Genomic DNA, 5,558 nt, shown 5'->3' on the forward strand with positions numbered 1-5,558 from the left:
GTTTTGCCTTTTTGTGAGAATTTATAGTCTACTTTTCTATCTCTACCATGCTGTGCTTTTAGTATAAATAGATAGATAGATGATCTGGCCTGGCAATATTGCGCAGGACATGGGTTTAGTAACAAATATGGAACTTTGGCTTATCATTATTTTCAATGTTTTTCATGGCATTCATGAAATTTAAATGTATCATTGGAACTGAGTTTGCCTCATGTCAGGCATCAAGGTCAAGATCATATTTCTGTGAAATGCGTTGAAAGGATTCTGATGATATTGCTGTTGATGATGTTAAGAGTCGCTGAAGAACTCATTGCGTTAAACATTGCTATTTACCAAGACATGAAAAGCAAATGAGACCACATCAGTTGGCAGGTTTCCACTTTCTGGTTGTTTCATGAGTATTGTTCTTTGCTATGCTGGATATGGTCATGGGTGTTATTGTGGTGATCTGTTTCCTGCTAGTACATTGTTGTTTGCAAGCTTGTATATTTGTAGGTATTGAAGCAACTTTGCTCTTTGAAATGCTAGTGTGAATATAGTTTGCCCAGTTGAAGTATTTCCACTGCCCTTTACACTCACATCACCTTTGTGTTTTTCTTTTCTTTAGAGACTCCTTTTCTGGGTATTCTGTGCATGATTAGAAGCAAAGAACAGTATTTGAATTTGGACTGAATTTACTGTAGGTGATATTTCTAGTGTATCTCTAGTAGCTACTAGCTACTAGCTTTATGCATAACAGCATAAAGTTTCATTACTACTTGAATTGGATTGTACCAGGTGAAATACAGAGCTCGATGCCAAAAATGAGGATACCTAGTAAACCTAGGAGAAAGAATTGATGAATAAGGCACCTATTTGTTCATCAATTACTATGCTTGTGTTAAACAATTAGTGGGTTGACTACTACATAATGGCCGTTGCATTCTATGATCATTATAGTTCTCCACATGTAACTGTCTGTGCTTCTACTTATGATTGCCTTGTACGCATCCCACAATTTTCTTGTCCACCTTGCATGGGGCTTGTATGCAACATCAGCAGAAGTGCTACCTCCATTGCTGGTGCAAATTTATTTCTTCTCTCTTATATGATAATAACTAATTAGTCATCTGTTTCTGTAGGCATGTATTACCGCAGAAAAATAAAGCCTTCCGACCCCATCAATAATCTTTCACTTACTGCAAATACGATTCGCAGTTGGGGATGTGGCAGTGTTACCGAGGAGTGGGACAACTTGTATGCTCAGAAGGTCCAATTGTTAACTTTCCTTTCTACTCTGCCCGAGCCCGCTCTGAGTTATGGGCCGAGTGTTGAAACTAATATGGCCAATTCTATCGAGCAAAGAGAACAGAAAAAGAGTGACATAATAGTTCTTGATTCGGATGATGATGATGAAAGCACAGGAGCCCACAAGCAACTGACGCCTGAGAAAAAAAAAACAGCTGATACCATTCGAACAGGCTGGTGCTCTCATGAGAGTGGTAATCGAAGGAATTGATGAAGTAAATGAGACAATGCATGATAGAGACCAAAACAGTCAAATTGTTCCATATAGTCCAAGTGCAACTTTAATGAATCAGTATCCTTCCGCCAGCTATCAACCATCAGCATTTCTGTTTGAGAGAGTTATATTGCAGAAAAGACCTCAGGAACGTATCCATGATCTGGCTGTATGTACTTTTCACTTGCAAATTTTTACTGAGAGTTATATTGTCGATTTTGTTCTACATGTTTGTAATGACAAACTAGTAGCATCAACTTTGCACTGCCTCATCAGTATCTCTGAAGGGCACACTAAACTGTTATCTTTGTTTTCAATTTTTTTAATGTTCATCCATAATTATTTGACGCATCTTAGTTCACAAGTGCCCCTTTCTCTTGTACTGAAAATGATGGATTATAATTGTTTGATATTTGCTGAATCTATTCCAATTCAAAGCTGAAAATTTCCATCTTCCAGCCGTAACTCTTCCTGCTCAATGTAGGTTGCTACCCATAAGGAGAAAATAGCAGAAACACAAGTTTCCCCTCCACTTCCTAAGGAGAGAAAAAAAACCGAAAAGTTGATCCAAGCTCCCAAGTAGACGGGGATGTTGAAATTGTGCCAAGAAAAGAAAAAGAAAAAATGAAGCATATCCAGCAATATTTGATTTGCCCTCAGAACCTTACAATCCTCTGGGGTAAGACTTTTGGTCTTGAAGATTTTTGGAATGAGTACTCAGTGGCACTTGAAAGCTCTAAGGTACAAATTATAATCACAGACTTATGACTTTTGTTGCTGCAGCATTTTGAAACATATCATTTTGTAATTTTATAGTTGTGCTTATAATTTCGTGCTCTGTCTGCAAATTGATTCAACTTGTAAAGTTTGAGAATAGATGAGCTCAGCTCAATAAGAGAAATCTGCAAACTTTATCTTCATTAAATTGTTTATTTGGATTTATGTTGTTTGCTATAATGATTTAGTTATATTTTTTGGCCAGCTCGACACACTTGAAGAGGCAGCCAATGAGAAAGAGGTGACCGTCTGCAATCATGAAATACAGATTCATGAAGATCTGGGCCATGTATGCCGTGTCTGCGGTATGATTGTGAGAGAAGGGCTGACACAATCATTGATTATCAGTGGAGAAAGGTATGTTATTTGTTTAAGATATGTGATGATGCTTCTGTAACTCTAAGGCTGTTTAGCAACATATGTAGTTTTAATTTTTCGGAAGTTCTTACCAAATATCCTTTTTAGCAACAGCAAAGTGGCCCACAGGCACGTGTGGGATTCCCATTTGGTGTGCTGAAACTGCTTTGAAATTACACTATTACGTTGTTTGAACAAAATCTGTTTTTATAAGAGCCAAGTGCCTAAAGGGGCACAATATGCCAATCATACCTAGAATTAGTTCATGCCATCTTATCCGACAAAATTGGCACATTTGCTCATGCCGCAGAGCCTGATGGACCTCGTGGGTTGTTATTTTGGTTATTCCTGTATTTCCAGCATGAATAAACTTTTCTAGTATAGCACATGCAGTTGTTATTTTCTGATATTCGGTATTTACTGTTATGCATTATAATTTTTCAGAAATGTAATGATGGCGTAATATAAACTTTGGAATGAACTGAAGTTTAAATGTATGATTGGAACAATCAATTGACATTATGTTTACTTCATGTCAGGCATCAAGGTCGAGATCATATTTCTCTGAAAAGCTTTCAAAGGATTCTGATGAGATTGTCACTGCTGATGTTAGAGTCGCTGAAGAACTCAATGCGTTAGGCATTGCTATTCATCCAAGACATGAAAAGCAAATGAGACCACATCAGTTGGCAGGTTTCCACTTTCTGGTTAAGAATTTAGTATCTGACAAACCAGGAGGTTACATTCTAGCTCATGCCCCTGGTTCGGGGTAAACATTTATGCTGATTAGTTTTATTCAGAGCTTCTTGGCAAAGTATCCCTCTGGAAGGTCTCCTCGTTGTACTCCCTAAAGGCATATTAGGTACATGGAAACGGGAATTTCAACGGTGACAAGTGGAGGACATACAACTGTATGATTTGTGCTCTGTCAAGTGTGACAGAGAAGATCAGTTGGAAATCCTCAACACTTGGCAAGCCAATAGGAGTATCCTCTTGGTTGGATACACCCAGTTCTCTTGGATCATTAACATTGATGGGGGTGTCACCGTCGCAGCTGCATGCTGGGAAATGTTGCTTATGGTCTCTAACCTACTCATAATGGATGAGGGCCATACACCTAGGAATGAGTTGACTATGTGCTAGAATCACTGTGCAGAGTACATACTCTACTTAATGTGGTCCTTACACTTTCCCAGAATCACGTCGCAGAAGTGTTAAACATCTTGAACCTTGTACGCCCAAAGTTTCTCAAGATAGTAGCATCTCATCCTATACTTTCCCAGAATCACTTCGCAGAAGTGTTCAACATCTTGAATCTTGTATTCCCAAAGTTTCTCAAGATAGTAGCATCTCATCCTATCGTTGATAAGTATCAATATCAGGTCACAGGATTTCAAAAGGGGTCTCTGATAAATTCACCGAGTCAGTAGAAGAGACCCTACTGCATGATGATAACTTCACGAGAAAAACACATGTCATTAGAAGTCTCAGAGAACTAACAAAAGATTTGCTTCACTACTACAAGGCTGATATCTTGGATGAACTACCTGGCCTAGTAGACTTCAGTGTCTTCTTGAAACTCGGTCCCAAGCAGAAAGAAATCGTTCATAAGTTGGAAGCCTATGAGAAGTAAAAAACACGCAATAGGAACTGCCCTGTACATGCATCCACGCCTGTCAGAAATATTAGAAGTTGATGCTGCAGATAGAGCTTCCAGCTTTGACAGATGTAACTGTTGATAATCTGGTCTGGTCTATCAACGTGGCCGACGGTGTGAAGGCCAGATTTTTCACCAATATCCTGGCACTTGCGGAATCTGCGGGAGAGAAGGTCATTGCATGTAGTCAGTACATTACTTCCCATGAGTTTTTTTGGAAAGGCTATTGGTTAAGACAAGGGGCTTGCAAGTAGGAAAGGAGTTCTTTGTGACCTGTGGTGATAATAAATCTACTTCAGAAGATAGACAACTGACAATGAATCAGTTTAACAACTCTATTGATGCAAAAGTCCTTTTTGGCTGTACCAAGGCATGTGGGGAGGGCATCTCCCTGGTGGGCGCATCAAGAGTCGTCATTCTAGATGTTTTGAACCCCTCTGTTACCCGTCAGGCAGCAGAAGAAAGTGTTGTCTCGTAGCAGCCGATTCTCTGGAGGAGAACACCTATGAAACTGCATTCAAGAAGGAGGTGATACCAATGTGGTTTGAATGGAGCGAGCAGCGCTGCAAGTCGGAGGACTTCCGGCTGAACAAAGTTGATATCGACAACTATGGGGATGAGCTGCTGGACAACAGGAGGATGTATGCGGACATCAAGGCTTTGTATGCAAGGTGAAGGCAGGCTGGCTGTTGTACATACACCATGTATATATGGCTTTCTGATCGTTCGAGATTGTCATTGTTGTCAAGTAAAGCTCCTCTAGAACCAAAAGAAAGACCTGACTTGGTACAACTTTGCAGATACCTTTTATTGGTTCTTATGGGCCTTCTCTTCCTTCAGATGCACCAAACACTCTACATGTTAGAGCATCTCCAGCCGCGCCCCCAACAGGCCCCCCCAGGCGACTTTTTCGGCGCCGGCGCCAAAAAAAGGCCCAGTCGCACCCCCAGGACGACGAAAAGTGCCGGTTCGGCCCTTTTTTTCGCCCGGCGGCCGCAGGCCGAACTCGGCGTGCTGGGGGGCGCTTGGGGGCTCCGGCGCATGGGAAAAGCGCGGCTGGCCCACGCCGTCAGGTGAAAAGTCAAGATTTTCTTCCCCGACCGCCTCCCACCCCCCGCGCTCTCGACCGCAACTAGGTATATCCCGGTGCCGCCCCGCCGCCCTTCGCCGGTAGATAGCCATTCCCTGCCGGAAAAATAGCATAGGTTCGCCGCGACAGCCCCTCCGGCACCAGCTGGGCGTTTCCAGCCGCCGTTTCTGGCCGCG

At 41.7% G+C, this 5,558-nt stretch overlaps 1 pseudogene; it reads left to right on the forward strand.

Moving 5' to 3' along the window:
• Window positions 1-385: 385 nt before the first annotated feature.
• Window positions 386-5,058, forward strand: LOC119311229 (annotated as a pseudogene).
• Window positions 5,059-5,558: the final 500 nt, after the last annotated feature.

Source organism: Triticum dicoccoides, chromosome 5B (assembly GCF_002162155.2).
Source record: "Triticum dicoccoides isolate Atlit2015 ecotype Zavitan chromosome 5B, WEW_v2.0, whole genome shotgun sequence".
Classification (NCBI taxonomy): Eukaryota; Viridiplantae; Streptophyta; class Magnoliopsida; order Poales; family Poaceae; genus Triticum; species Triticum dicoccoides.